Raw genomic sequence first — 15444 nt, forward strand, 5'->3', positions numbered from 1 at the left:
AAGATCCAATTGCAATATTCCATTCTACGTTCATGATCATTTTCGTACAGGTGCTGGTGCAATTGATATTTGAAAGATTTATAATTATGTTTGTGCAAGATTCGGCTTACCGTTTGGTGACTAATTCCCAATTCAACCCCAATTTGCCTTAAAGAAACAGTCTTATCAACTTCTATTCGAAATAAAACATTAATTTCCGTTCCTTCGTCGATGATAACGTTTTCTTCGGGATCATGGTTAGGCTCTCTTCGGAATTGATTTTCAAGACGATTAAAATAATTTCTCGCTGGACATTGTCTATCAGGATATCGGTCGGCATAAAGGTTTCTAGCCGCAACGGCATTTTTTCTACATTCCCCATAAATAATTAACATGTCCACTTTTTCATCCCTTGTATAAATGTGCGGCATTTTGAACAAAAATAACAACAAATGTAAAGACTTTTCCAATACACAATAAAAACACCGATAAACCAACAAAATTTATTTGACAGTCTGAAGGAATAATTTCATTGTTTTCAAAGCCACCTTAGTTTCTTAGCATTAAATTAGAACAAAATAATTGTATTTTCTTATTTTCTTTTAGCTGTAATTTTGATTGTATTTATCGCACATTTTATTACCAGGTATGAATTAATTCCTTATTAATAGTACTAATAAATGGTACCACGGTACCAATATGGTTCCATTTGAAAAAATTGAGTTTTACCCCAAAATCGATTACGATGAACTTTATTTGCTCATAAAAAACGCAATTTAGTATTTTTGACGGGATTTCGATTTTTCCAGCATTAGACGGGTCAATTGGAATAAATCGGAACCATCATGGCACACTTAAATGGAAAACTAAAAATTAAATTATAAAAAATTTTGACGTTTGAAATGTCACTTATGTGGTATCATTGGATTCAGAAAATTATGCAGATTTCAGAAATGTAATAATATACAGGGTATTCCATTTGAAAATCGAAAGTTGGTATCACTTCCGGCGAAACCGGAAGTGGAAAAAAAATCATTTGTAGATCAAAAAGTGCCGCTTATTATGTATATGGAATATCCCAAATTTCAATCAATTACCTTTAAAACTAACGGAGATACGGGGGGTGTACCATGATCCTGTTACACCTGGTATATACTTACTGATTAGAACTGAGATTTATTATTTCACGTTAAATTCCATTCCATTCCTGTATCATTCCTTCAAAATTTTGTTTCTATATCTTCATTTGTTCAGAAAATACTTAGAGATATACATTATTTTAAATTTGAACACTCTCTCCATATATATTAAAAATGGTAGGGGTTCGAGAATAGATTTATATACCTACATATCAAAGTGCCAACATTTTTATTTACTTTATGAATATCTGAATTTTCGTTGTTACAATTTGGGACATCCTGTATTTGCTTAAATACTACAATTTCCAATAATGAACAAAGAACTGTTTATCATGTATTCTTTGCGCTTTTCTTATAAAAATAGCCACAGCAATCAACATTTTGTTTCATTGCCTACTGAACTCAACGATTTAAACCCTTGACACTGCTACGAAAACCGAAACATACAGACCTGCAAATAATGCCATTTTTGTCAAGAATGGCTTTAGCTAGGCGATATTTTCAAGACATTTTTTTTTAACTAAAACGACCTTTCAATGTTGCTGCCCGTTTAAATAAAATATGTACGACTACTGTAAAAATTTTGACCGCTAAAAGGTTGAGTAACCCGAGAAAACTATCACCCAGTATATCGATTTGATTAAAGCTTAAGAAATAATACACCGCAATAATCCAAATAAATGTGCCATATTTTTACGCGATCGGTAAAAAGGTTGTGAAGTTATTAATTAAATTAGTTCCATTTTTAATAACTTTGAAGGCCTTATGTCACTCAAAAATCAAAAATTTTTATATAACTTTTTTTTCGTAGATCGTACTTATTTATCGTCGTGAATACGCAAAAGTTATCGGTGAAATTTTCGGGCGCCCTGTATATTTTTATTTTTATTTTATTTTTATTATCTACACCTACTCAACGGGATAAACCCACTTATAGAGCAGGGAAAAATTACATAAAAAAATGAACACAATAAATACATATACATATACTATAAAGCAAGAAATCACAGAGTAGATCACAAACAATATTTCACAAACAGAAACAATAAAGAGAACATCAAAATAATTCTTTAATAATAGAGATTCTAGTGTTAAAGATATCTATACTGTCCTGCACAGCTGTCAAATTTCTACACATAACATATAATGGAGAATATTGTAGTATATTAGTACTAGCTGTTTTCAAATAAAAAGTTTCATTAGACCGTGTGCTTACAGAAGGAACATTAAAGTTAAGTTTTTGTAAAATTTCGGGTATATCCAAATTTCCATTTATTATCTTGAAAAGAATAATAACACTGAGCATATCACGGCGAGATTTTAAAGATTGATAGTTATATTTTTTGAGCAGCAAGTGCTGCGGATACCCTACCGGAGGATATACATTCAAGTCTTTATAGTTTAACAACTTCAAGAATCTGCGCTGCGTTCTTTCCAACAAATCAATATAACTAACATAAAACAATATTCCAATCGAGGTCTAACGAAAGAATTATACAGCAACTTAACTGTATCAACATTGCAGAAATCCCGAGCATTGCGAATTACGAAACCCAGACTTTTGTTAGCCTCCGACACAATATGATGCATATGATACTTAAAAGTAAGTTTAGGGTCAAAATAGATTCCTAAATCTTTAACAACATCTGGTCTATTAAGAAGTACAGTATCAATATCGTACGGAAAATAGATACCATCTTTCTTTCTAGAAAAAGTCAATGCATTGCACTTTTTCACATTTAAGGGCAATTTGTTCAACTCACACCAGAGTTTCAGTCTTTTAATTCATTTCCTTAAAATTACGGTCACGACGCAAAACAAAGAAAGTCTGACTAAATAATTCAGCATAGTAAACATTTTGCTTATTCTTTACATTCTTAACAGAAATACATTTAATTTCAGAGTTTTCGTTAAAAAGACATTTATTTTGACCACGGATCAAATTTAAAAGATTATCTGAGTCATAAGCATCTTTAAAGCCTGAAACTCGAATTCTTGGTTGCAAACCCTTTACCTCCCTGATGACATATTTTTCAGACAAGTTATTTTCAGCAATTTCCTTAAATTTTCGTGTTTCTTCATTAGATGAACAACTGACGACAAGCCCACCGTTGCTAACACTTTTGATTCTTGACACATTTATATCCGCCTGGATAGGATTGACTTTATGGAACAGATCTGCTTTCGTGTCCGAAATACGTTGAACTGGATCTTTAGGTTTCACAATTACAGAATTACTTTTCTGAGTGTTTAGGACGCTAGCATATGAAGTAGATTGACCATCAGAGCATTGTAACTTCTTATCTAATTTAGTATCGACAATAGCGTTTATATCAACTAGTATTTCGTTCTTAAATTTATGAAAAGCTTTTAACAGTTCATTAATAGTGTTTTTGTCAGCCAACGAAGATATATTTTTATTGATATTCTTTACATCGTTCTTTACTTCATCTACAGAACTAGAATCAAATACTCGACATCTTCTTTTACAATCATCACATAAAAAAAATATATTGGAGTTTTTCTCCAAGAAAAGAAACTCAGCCTCCGACAAGCCAATACAGGAAAAGTGAAACCACTTATTGCATATTCCTTCGCAGCCTATTAGTCGTTTATCGGACTTTTTGTAACGGCATTTACCACATTCAGACATATTTAGTTAGCAGAAATCATAGTCCAGCCCTGACCGAGCAAAAACTTGGGCGATAAATTTATCATATACTATCGAGGTATTTCTTTTTGTATAAATGCCAACAGATAGATAGCAGTAAATTCAACAGAAAATATGATCTATGTATATTATCCTTAAACACTGTCTTTATATCACCACTTTTTATATCTTTATATCACCACATATTCACTTATTTATAATACAGCACTACAATTACAATTAACAAAAAAAAATAATCCGTTTTTCAGAAGCAGATGAGATAAGGCACAATCGCAAACCCTGCTCCGCAAACCGTACATATATATACTGAATGAAGGTGCAATTATAAAATTTCATAAAATATCAGATATTTCTAACAATTTCCATAAAATAAGTGTTTTAATTATTGTGTCACACCTTGCAAATATTTAAAATTTACAAATTATAATTTATTTCCAGTTTCAAATATTTTGCTGAAGTGTTATTCACTCGAATTTCTCGAAAACAGTTGGATTTATGAAAACTGAATAAAAGAAGCATTTTTCCTCTGACTATTTACGTGAGATGTATGTAGGATTTGTGAATAATTCTAATTAAATTAGTGTCCAGATTTCAATGAAACTTCGCTATGTTGTAGAGGACAAAAAAATTCGAGACATATATTATATTTTCTTTTCTGCCGATAAACATTTTAAAGAGTAAAAAACACCTCAAAGTTTACCTCCAAAGTCTGTCAAGAATTCTGTTTCTGTACAATTTTTTTTAGCCAATTGGAGGCTGTTTATTATCGATCGCCGATATTATAAAATAAAAATTGTATAGAAACAGAGATTTCTCGTTTTTGGGGAAATCTTTAGGTGTGATTTTTACCCCTTTAAACACCCTAAAAAAAAAAAGAAAATATACATGTCTCGTACTTTTTTATACTCTACAAAAGTTTCATTGAAATCAGTGACTGATACTTCGATAACTGTCCATTTAGTTTAAAATACGAATTAGACATCCCAAAGAATTTTTAAGATACCATAAAAACATAATATCTACTAACTTCCTTTAAGTGATGTACCTATGTTCCTGAAAATATTGAGAGACAATTTTGGACAATAAACAAAGGATTCGGTACCTATATTACGTATGAAAAGTTGGTATGTATGAACGTCATGAAAAATTAAACAGCAATGAATTAATTCAATGAAGCCTAAATCGTTATACATTTGAAAAGCTGGTCCCTTATGGGCACAATTGTCCCTAACATAAAATATTCACATAAACCGTTGGGGGAATAAAGGGAAAATTTGGATTCCGCTGGCCGATAAACTAGGAATCGACAAAGCAGATAAACGAATTACCGATTCCGGAGAATTTATTGAGCGAATAAATTTCCATTTCCAGGAATTTTATAACTGTACAAGGTGTTACTTGAAACACATCGGGGGTGTTGTTTAGAAAATCTTGCCTTATTGTGCTTTTCTACCTCCTAAGAAGAATTAGAAATGTATACAAGGTGGTTCTAAATTGTCGCCCGACTTTTTCACACATTCAGTTCATCAAAAAGTAAGATATACTTTCTTATATAAACTTTACCACGTTTTTCTGCTATCTTAAAATCTATCTGGATATCTGGTTAAAATTTTAAATATTAAAAATAGGCATTTGGATACTAATATACCTAGTTATATTCAAACTCCACATCATGCATAGGTAGGGGTTTAGGGATAATTATCTAAACTCAAGTACTTACTTACCTACTCGTTTACAAAATTTTTTCAAAATCTTGAAAAATTGAAATAAATATAACAAAATTCATAGGGATGAGATTGTAATTATGTATGTTTTGAACCACGAAAATTGAATAATTCCAAATATTTCGAATTTTCACCACCAAAAACGGCGGAGACAACACTTTTAACAGTAAGGCGCTGTTTGGCATTGTATTAGCTATGTTCTGTTCAAATTTCATTAGTGCAACTCTCGGTTTCGAAAATTGAATACCTGTGTATGTTATACAAGCCAGGAAAATTGAATAATTCCAAATATTTCGAATTTGCACAACCAAAAACGACGGTAACAACATTTATAATAGTAAGGCAATGTTTCGCGTTATATTAGCGATCTCCTATTTTGGTTAGTGTAACTCTCTCGGTTTCGAAAATTCATACCTATAATAGCACTTAATAGTATCCCTTACGTGAAATTTGAACGAAACGGAGGAAATTGGTATCCAGGTGCACTAAGTCTAAAATACGAATACGATATCTCGAAAGACTTTTGAGATATCAAAAGAAGTTATACTTATTTTTTTGTGTATTATCAATCCTGAAAATATTAATACGAAAGCTCACTTACACAGCTAGTTCTTAAAGTAAGTAATGACATGAACACATTGATATACCTTGTTAATTTCTAAATTAGGTTCTTAATTTTCTGTAAATTTATAACTTTTGTCATATTTTTAGAAATTCTTGACTATTCGAAAAGGTTCACGATGCTTTATGAAGACTGAATATTTTTTTTTAATTTCATTTTTCGTTTTACTGAAGCGGAATATGGATACTCCTAAACAGTTTTTTGATTTTCCCATAATTTTTTGCTGGTAAAATTTTGAGAAAATTTAGAAGTTTTTTGAAACCCCTCTTTATTTATTGTAAAAACGTATATTTGTTGCATGTAGCTAAAATATAAAGCTACGAAGAAAAATGATCAGTTAACGGATTATCGCGTATTTGATAATGAATTATAAATGGCATTATTCTATTTCATTTATTTATTTACTTTATTTTTATTTTCATTTAAAATTCATTCCTTGGTTGAGCTTGCAGATAAATTAAATATTTTTTCCAATTTAGACTAACCTAACTAAAAGGTAAATTGGTCCAAATCGTAAAAATATTTCATTCAGTTGCAAATTTAAAAAAGAAAGAGTTGAATTTAATTATACTAAAATACCCCCAAATACATAGAAAAAAAATAAAATTATTTTTTTCCCGAACTGAGACAATTTAGCATATTTAATTCACCCCAAAAATTTTCCCATATTTTTCACTGAAATATTTTTCTTTAAAAATAACGTACCTTAAAAAATAAAAGAAGTTTCTTTAAGGCGTCTTTAAAGAAACAAAATTGTGTTAATAGGCTATTGATTATGTCATATGGTATGGAACTACAACGTTGATGGGTTTTTATTGCATGAATCTTTCAAATGGTTATTCAAAAATGAAGCAAAATTTGAGGGTATTGCATAGGAAGAATTTTGTAGATAATGAGATTTTCTATCGAAATAGCTTATTTAAAAAATTAAAAAAAATTATTTACTGCAAAATATATGAAAAACAATTTAACAAAAAAATGCAAAAAAATTAATTTTTTGTTTATTTTTACTTTTATGCAAATAACTTTTTTCTGGGCAGAGATAGGTGTAGACATTGCTGCATAGAAAAAAAGTATATAAAATTTCCTTCAAAACAAGAGGTTGTAGAGCAATTTTTGATAAAAATTGACTAATATATGGCCGCTCAAACTTAGTCAATTTTTCGATTTTCGTCGCGTTTACCCTTATACGTTTTAATTCTCATTTTTTGCAAAAGAGGAAGGAAATAAGACGTTCAAGAATTTCCATCACATGACTTATTCGAAGGGTCATTAAAAATGAAAAAAAACGAGGGGTGCTATTAAATTAGAGGGTTGAAATTGAAGATAGGGGTGAAAATACACTTTTACAGTTTTTTAAATATAGCACGAAAACGAAGCAAAATTTCGGTGTAGTTCATAGGAAAAATTTTGTTGAGAATTGAATTTCTCATCGAAGTGGCTTATTTAAAAAATATAAAAGGAAAATTTTATGCAAAAAATCTTTAAAAAACAATTATAAAGAAAAAAAAATAAGATTTTTTTATTTTTTTTACTTTTTTAATAAAATAAATTAGTAAAAACTTGAGAACAGTATGTCCACGGATGGAGTTGTTTTTGTTATTGACTTTATCGAAAAATGTCACTCTATAAAAAGTTCTGCCCCTCGAAAAAATGAGACTGTCAAATAATGTCATACAAACATATTATATTAGATATACAGGGTGCTCATAAATTAAAAAAACACGAAAATACTCGAGATACAATAAACTTTATTGTACTTATATTGTCAAGTTTTTACTAAATTATTTTATTAAAAAAGTGAAAAAAATAAAAAAAAAATATTTTATTGCTTTCTTAAAATTGTTTATTAACGATTTTTTTCATAAAATTTTCCTTTTACATTTTTTAAATAGGCCATTTCTATGAGAAATTTAATTCTCCACAAAATTTTTCCTATGAACTATACCGAAATTTTGCTTCGTTTTCGTGCTATATTTAAAAAACTGCAAAAGTGTATTTTCACCCCTATCTTCAATTTCAAGCCTCTAATTTAATAGCACCCCGCGTTTTTTCATTTTTAATGACCCTTCGAACAGTCATGTAATGGAAATCCTTGAACGTTTTATTTCCTTGAGTTTGGAGCGTCCATATATCAATCAATTTTTATCCAAAAATGCTCTACAATCTCTTGTTTTGAAATTTTATATACTTTTTTTCTATGAAGCAATGGCTATACCTATCTCTGCCCAGAAAAAAGTTATTAAAAATAGAATTTTTTGCATTTTTTTGTTAAATTGATTTTAATATATTTTGCAGTAAATAATTATTTTTAATTTTTTAAATAAGCTATTTCGATAGAAAATCTCATTATCTACAAAATTCTTCCTATGCAATACCCTCAAATTTTGCTTCGTTTTCAAGATATACTCAAAAAACCGTAAGGGTGGCATTTTCACCCCTATCTCAAATTTCCGCCCTCTAATTTAATAGCACTCCCCGTTTTTTTCTTTCTGAATAACCATTTGAACGATTCATGCAATAAAAACCCATCAACGTTGTAGTTCCTTAGTACCCTGCTTTTTAAGACATAATCAATAGCCTATAAAGACATTTTATCTAAATCAGTTTATTTTCACACATGCAAACTGCCCTTGAGGTGTTCTGCACACTCTGTATATAGACCGTCGAAGTAACAAAAATCGTCGTTGTTTACATTTCACTGTTGAAGTTTATTGTATTGATTTTGTATCAAGCGACAACAAATCCTGTTTTGGTTTCGCCAAAAACTTATTTAACTTTTAAACGATAAATTCAGTCAAGGTTACCATATCTAGAACAGTTTGCGACCATATTGTACCAGTGTTTCAAATTGTATTCGATGTAAAAAAATAAATACCTATGCACCTTGTCTAACAGTGTCTAACGTAGCGGGTCAACATTTTAAACGATGCGCACATGTGGGAGTCAGAAAGTATTCCGAAAACAGAAAGAGCTACTAGTTTACTTGTGTACTGAATATTTTCTATCAAATATTTATTATTCTTCGGTACCTATATGTACATTTTTTTCTAATGATATAAAAACATATAAAAACTGCATACAAGGGCCAATAATGTCTATTAACGAAAACAAAAACACTAATACAAGGTATCCTAATATTCCCAATCCTTCCAATATTCAAAACAGTTGAATGCATCAACTGATTCAGTCTAAATCTTCAGTCGCATCTTTCACACCTTCCTAGTGCTGCTTTAATATATTTTATATACGTAATATAATTGTCTTGATGGTAAAGCCATGTTGACTTAAGACTCAGTTTATATTATTCACTGTCGGGTAAAACTATGTACGAGTTAAATTTTATAACATGAAATTATATTTTAATTAGCTATAAATTTTCCATTGTTTGATCAACCAGCAATCCTTATGATGCCAAATTTTACTGAAATCGGTGGATTTCAAAAAAGCACCCGCCATATTGGATCAGCCATCTTGAATTTTTACAATGTGAATTCATATTCGTAATCAGCGACCCAAAAAACCTCTATATACAAAATCTGGTCAAAATCCGCTCAGAATTTGAAAATAGCGATTCCTGCTCGGTTTTTTGAGGTTAGAAAAAAAACCAAACGTTCTAGCTCAATTCTGACAGTGGATTTGAATTCAGCAGAGTCTTTTACATAAAAATGTACTATTTGATGTGGAAATAAATTTTTTTCCAAATTTTCCCAGTAAATTTTCATCAATTTTTACTATTTTTCACAAGTTTTTTGAGGTTAGGAAAAAATTGTGACGTGATGGGCCAATTCTTGACCCAGATTCGTGTTCAGGAGGCCAAATTACTACGAAAAATATATGTCGCATAAAAAGTATACCCAACTTTTTTTTTTGTGTGGCTGTGTTATTTTGCAATGAACACTGTTAAGATCTTGTGTCAGTTAATACGATTTTTCTCGAAAACCATAGTTCTTTATTTAAAGAGTAAAGAAAGTTTTGAAATTAAATTCTGGTGTGAATTAATATTATTATTTTTCAATTCGGTCAATGAAAAAAAAAGGGGTGAGTCATCCCCAGTGAACACCTTGTAGTGCTTCAATTGACTTTAAATCATAGTCAAAGAAGACCAGTAATAAATCAAAATCATGTACCAAATTTGGTTCTTCTACGGTAAAGTGTTGCAGAGATATTAATTTTTTTCTAAACTTACAAAAAAGTAAATACTTGAAATGAACCTAATCAGCTTGTATTGAGTAATTCCTAGTCTCATATATCCGCAAGAAGATATTTATTTGAAATGAAAAATATATATTCTTGTTTGAAGCAAAAGATATTATGCATTTAATAGCGCCATAGTTCAAAATAAAACTAAATGCATCATTTCAAATAATTTCCACTCTTGTTTTGACAAAATCATGTTCTCACATTGATTATAATTTATTCACATGGAGAAAATCTAACAAGCACTTCAATTCTATGATTTACTCAATGTGAATATACCGATAACTTATGTAAATAATATTCGTTTTCTTGATCCGAGAAATTTACATGGTTTAGATATAATATTTTATTGGCTCTCTTTAAATTACATAAAGTATTAATTTGAATAGAAAAAATATTGATATAAGCTAATCGATTATTCTCCACAAAGACTTTCTGACTCAGTACAAATTTATGATGTATTCCCAACAAAAAATAAAAGAAATAGCTTTAAGTTTATTAATGGTTCCCTTGAAATCAAATAGTGTTTTTAACGAAATAGATGTTTACATCAAATAGATTAAACCAAATGTTCATAGTGATAAGAATATATATTTATAGTATATAATTATATACCTTTATTTACATATGTACATAAATACATTTACATTGGATATTACGATTATTCCAAATTGTTCCAAAATGCCAATATCGCTGTTTGAGAAAGTTCTTTCAAAGTCCAAGTTAATCTGAAAAAAAAACACTATATGAAACAAAACCAAATAAATCAAACTCAAACAAATCTTAATGTTATACAGAAAATAGTTAAAACTATACACAAGTTAATTTTTGTGAAATGCATAAACGTTAAAGTATTGGGAATATTACAAAACGGGCAAATTTCACTTAGTAAATTCGAATTTTTAATCAATGAAGTAGTTTTTCAGATAATAAAAAGCGACAACTTTTTTATGGCAACACTTGGGAAAATTCATGTATTAAATGAATATCTTTACAAATGATTTTCCGGATAATTTAAATAACTAGAAGCTGATGGGTTAAAAAGTTGACAATATAAATTTAGGGCGAAAAGTCTTATTATTAGAGCAGGATTTGCACTTACCTAAAAATATCTGCACGGTTTCACTAGAAAGTCTCCAATCTGTTACCTAGTAATTACTCCATACTTGCTTCAACTGGTTGTAAAAAGCTTAATTAAGTACACTTTTATACTCTAACTCTTAAAAAACCGTCGTTCTTGCTGTAAACATAAACGCTATTGTACTCTGTAATGCATAGGTATATTTACAACATGCAGTTACTTACCTATGTGCAAAATGCAAATGGCGGCAAATAATGCTGAACTAAACAACGAAACGTTAGGTATGAACTGCTGAACAGAAAAGGAAAAGACGCGAGCTTCAGACAAACGAAACATCTAGAATACGTTGCCTCGGCCAACTTCGCAAAACGCGCCGACGCACTTCACCGTGCCCTCCCACACCTGCATTCAATCTACGCAGTGTCCCACGTAAATGGTTTTACTGGGTGCGCCTGATAAATTTGGAGTGAATCAAATTTGATATTTTACAGAATAATAATAACAACTTTTCATGAATTTTATAAAGTAAATATACACATTTATTTTGAATGGAAGGTGGCAATTCTTTGCAAGATGCAACCGACATTTTATTAAAACTTCATTTAATTATTTGTTTGTATTAATTTGCTAGATGGTACATACTTGTAAAAGATTCCTTCAGTTTTATATTTTCAAGTCAAATACCTAAAGCCGAAAATACCGATTTTGGTCTATTATTATGTTTTTGTATTTTTATATAGAGAGATTATTGCTAATAGGTAAAGAAAATATTATCAATGTAAATTAATGTACCTGTCTGATATTTCTATATCAATAATTTATTTGTATCTCCTGGAGAAAATTAGTTATTATTGTTAAAGGAATCATATTATTAGAGAAATTAAAATATCTTTTTAGACTGAAGCTAGTTTCTTTTCATCAAGAAACAAGTGGATGTAAAATAGTGAGCCACGTATTCATTTTAATTCCCCAGATCTATTTCAATTACGCTCTGTTAAATACTCAAATTGAGAATATATTATTCCCAATGAACTAATATTCCAAGAAAATCAAGAACTACATTTAAGAAACATCGTTTTTTCAATTTAATGATAGTTTCTTTCCATCAAGAAACAAGTGGATCTAAAATAGTGAGCCACGTATTCATTTTAATTCCCCAGATCTATTTCAATTAAGCTCTGTTAAATACTCAAACTGAGAATATATTATTCCCAATGAACTAATATTCCAAGAAAATCAAGAACTAAATTGAAGAAACATCGTTTTTTCAATTTAATGATAGTTTCTTTCCTTCAAGAAACAAGTGGATCTAAAATAGTGAGCCTCGTATTCATTTTAATTCCAGATCTATTTCAATTAAGCTCTGTTAAATACTCAAACTGATAATATATTATTCCCAATGAACTAATATTCCAAGAAAATCAAGAACTAAATTGAAGAAACATCATATTCTTAATTTAATGATATTTTCTCCGTTTGATACTATTGTTTATTTAAAAACTTGAGAAAATCTGCATTCTCTCTTTGAATATTTACTTTTTTGTGTGAGAGCCCCAATTTGGGGGCTAATAACTCCTCAGGGGTGCAACTTTGTATAGAGGTAATTTTGGTTAAATTACAATATTTTGGACACCCCTACATGCACCTGCCCTGTGTCGGTTCTTATGCGGGACACCCTGTATTATTATACCGAATTGTTCATCTGTAATACTGTCGTTGTTGGGGTTACTAAAATCAGATTTTGAAATATATCAATTGTACTGTTGAACGTAATGCAATATTGAAGTGTGCATGGATATAACTATACCTACAAGATGTTTCACAAATGGGTGACAGAGCATAAAATATTCTAAGGCCCGTTTGGGCAATAAGTCATTAATAAAAAGGCTTAATTCATTACAACATTTGCTAAGTTCTTGTTAAGTATGAAAATAGATGCTTAAATTTCATCCGTTTTAACGGCCACATAAGACGTTATTTAATTTAAGACATGCAGAAGTAGGGCGGTCAGAAATAATAAGTAATAATAAGGGGTATGTGTATGTTATTGTTCCTTAGTTTGTGTGTATTTGTGTTTGTATTAAAAAAAAATACAAAAATGGATATTCGAATAAATATTTGAAGATGACAAACATTTTTTAGAAATTGTAGGCTATGGGTTTCCTAGATTACATGTATAGTCTGACCATTTCTACACTATGTGCAAGTTTCATTTTTATACAAAATTTCGTATTACAAAACAAAATGGTTAATAGAGAATCAGTTAGAACTCATTTTGTTCAAAGTCAGTAATATCTACTTTTTACTTTGGCGACCTTTATGATAGGCCCATGATATGAACCGAAGAAAAACAAGAAAATTGAAGTACCTAAGATAAAGTTGCGACTACTAATAGTCACTAGATTTCTGCATGTTGCCGCTATAAACTTTACTTTACTAATATAAGTACGGTTTATCATTGTTCGGTGCAATACGGCTTTACTAAGTTGTTCTTAGTATAATTTCAGTGCAAATGGGCATAAAATGTCCTATTTTTGAGAAAGTTGGTGAAAGACGTAGCGAGATTGCCTGAAGCTAAAATATTTAAGCTTGCATAGCAGTATACCGCGATCTGATTAATCGAGTGTTTTGGAGAAATCCCTGTATATCACCACCTAACCAAAAGCTTTAGAAATAAATTAGGTAACACACACTAGATTGGATACAATAGATTTACCAGGTATAAAAAGAAATATATTTGTGAACAATTATTTGAAACAGTTCACAGAATATTAGAAAATTACAAAATATGAATAAGTCGGTAATTTTCCACATTTTAAAAACAGGTCACACAGGAGATTACTTCCATACGTTGGGAAAGTTATTGCATAATTAGATTTCACTGAGGATTATGGATAATTGTTTGTAAAGTAATCAATGTCTTATAGAGGTATAATAAATGGACCGTAATCATATTTGCTTTCAGTCTCTTTAGATTTTTTAGACTTCAGTAATCCCATAGAGAGAATAGATTACAATTATTAGATGCTCCGCATCAGAACCGAAATTAGTAGATTCAATAAAATAGTTTGAAAATGATGTATATAGGCAATCATTAAATCCTAAGTTAGACATGCAAGAGAATATTCGAGTAATCCTTTCTCGAATTATAAAGTTTCCAAACTTTTTGGAATCAGTTTTAATAGGTCTCTTAAGTTCGGTAATATAGACAACCTTTGTACCAGTGAACATTTTTAAAATTAATTTAGTCAATTTGTTGTTTTATTATTTTTTCAAGATCTCTGTTACTGTCACGATGAATAAAACTTGCTTCTGGGAATTTTTAAGGGAACATGTTTAGTAAAGGCGAGATTGATTTCATCATAAAAGTGTCGAATTATTTCGAATATCCTGCCAATTTTACTATTCATTTTATAAACAGTAGAAATCTGCTTTTTTAAAATATAGATGGATTGTTTAATATTGGAAAGGCATCCGTGACTATATCGCGTATACCGATACTCATGTACAGAGCGAAGATATGGTGATCAACAGGCAACAGTGGTTCACGCTAAATCTAAGCACTCTACAGGGAACACTAGCAAGAACAGAATCAGACAGTCGGCGGCTTTCATTAATAGCTTGGTTATTGTTCAAATTCATAAAAGTAAATATTGACGCAGAGAATTGAAGTAGCTAGTAGATATATTGATTAGAGATGGATGGGAAGTTACACAGAGGATGTTATTAACTTTATGTTTGCTGTATGCGGACCCGTTGTAGCGGGTACAAAGTAATGACAACAGAGTAATGATGGCTTTATTTTAAAGTTATTAAGCTTAAGCTTTCAATTATATCATTTGTAAAGTTTATATTAAATAATTACACAGAAAAAAAAAGTTGGGTATACTTTTTATGCGACATATATTTTTCGTAGTAATTTGGCCTCCTGAATACGAATCTGGGGTCAGAAGAATTGGCCCATCACGTCACAATTTTTTCCTAACCTCAAAAAACTTGTGAAAAATAGTGAAAATTGATGAAAATTT

General features: G+C 30.0%; 1 protein-coding gene and 1 long non-coding RNA gene across 2 annotated transcripts in view; one reads left to right on the forward strand and one right to left on the reverse strand.

Annotated features, from left to right (window-relative positions):
• Positions 1-15444, forward strand: part of LOC108904577 (mesotocin receptor-like) — a 181622-nt gene that overhangs the window by 127167 nt on the left and 39011 nt on the right. The gene's annotated exons all lie outside the window — the stretch shown is intronic.
• Positions 10907-11735, reverse strand: LOC108909052. The gene is made up of 3 exons (XR_001964400.2): positions 11641-11735; positions 11438-11575; positions 10907-11063 (listed from the first exon to the last, which is right to left on the reverse strand). It is a non-coding gene; the product is annotated as an uncharacterized LOC108909052 (long non-coding RNA).

The sequence above is a fragment of the Anoplophora glabripennis genome, unplaced genomic scaffold, assembly GCF_000390285.2.
Source record: "Anoplophora glabripennis isolate ALB-LARVAE unplaced genomic scaffold, Agla_2.0 scaffold8, whole genome shotgun sequence".
NCBI classification, from domain to species: Eukaryota; Metazoa; Arthropoda; class Insecta; order Coleoptera; family Cerambycidae; genus Anoplophora; species Anoplophora glabripennis.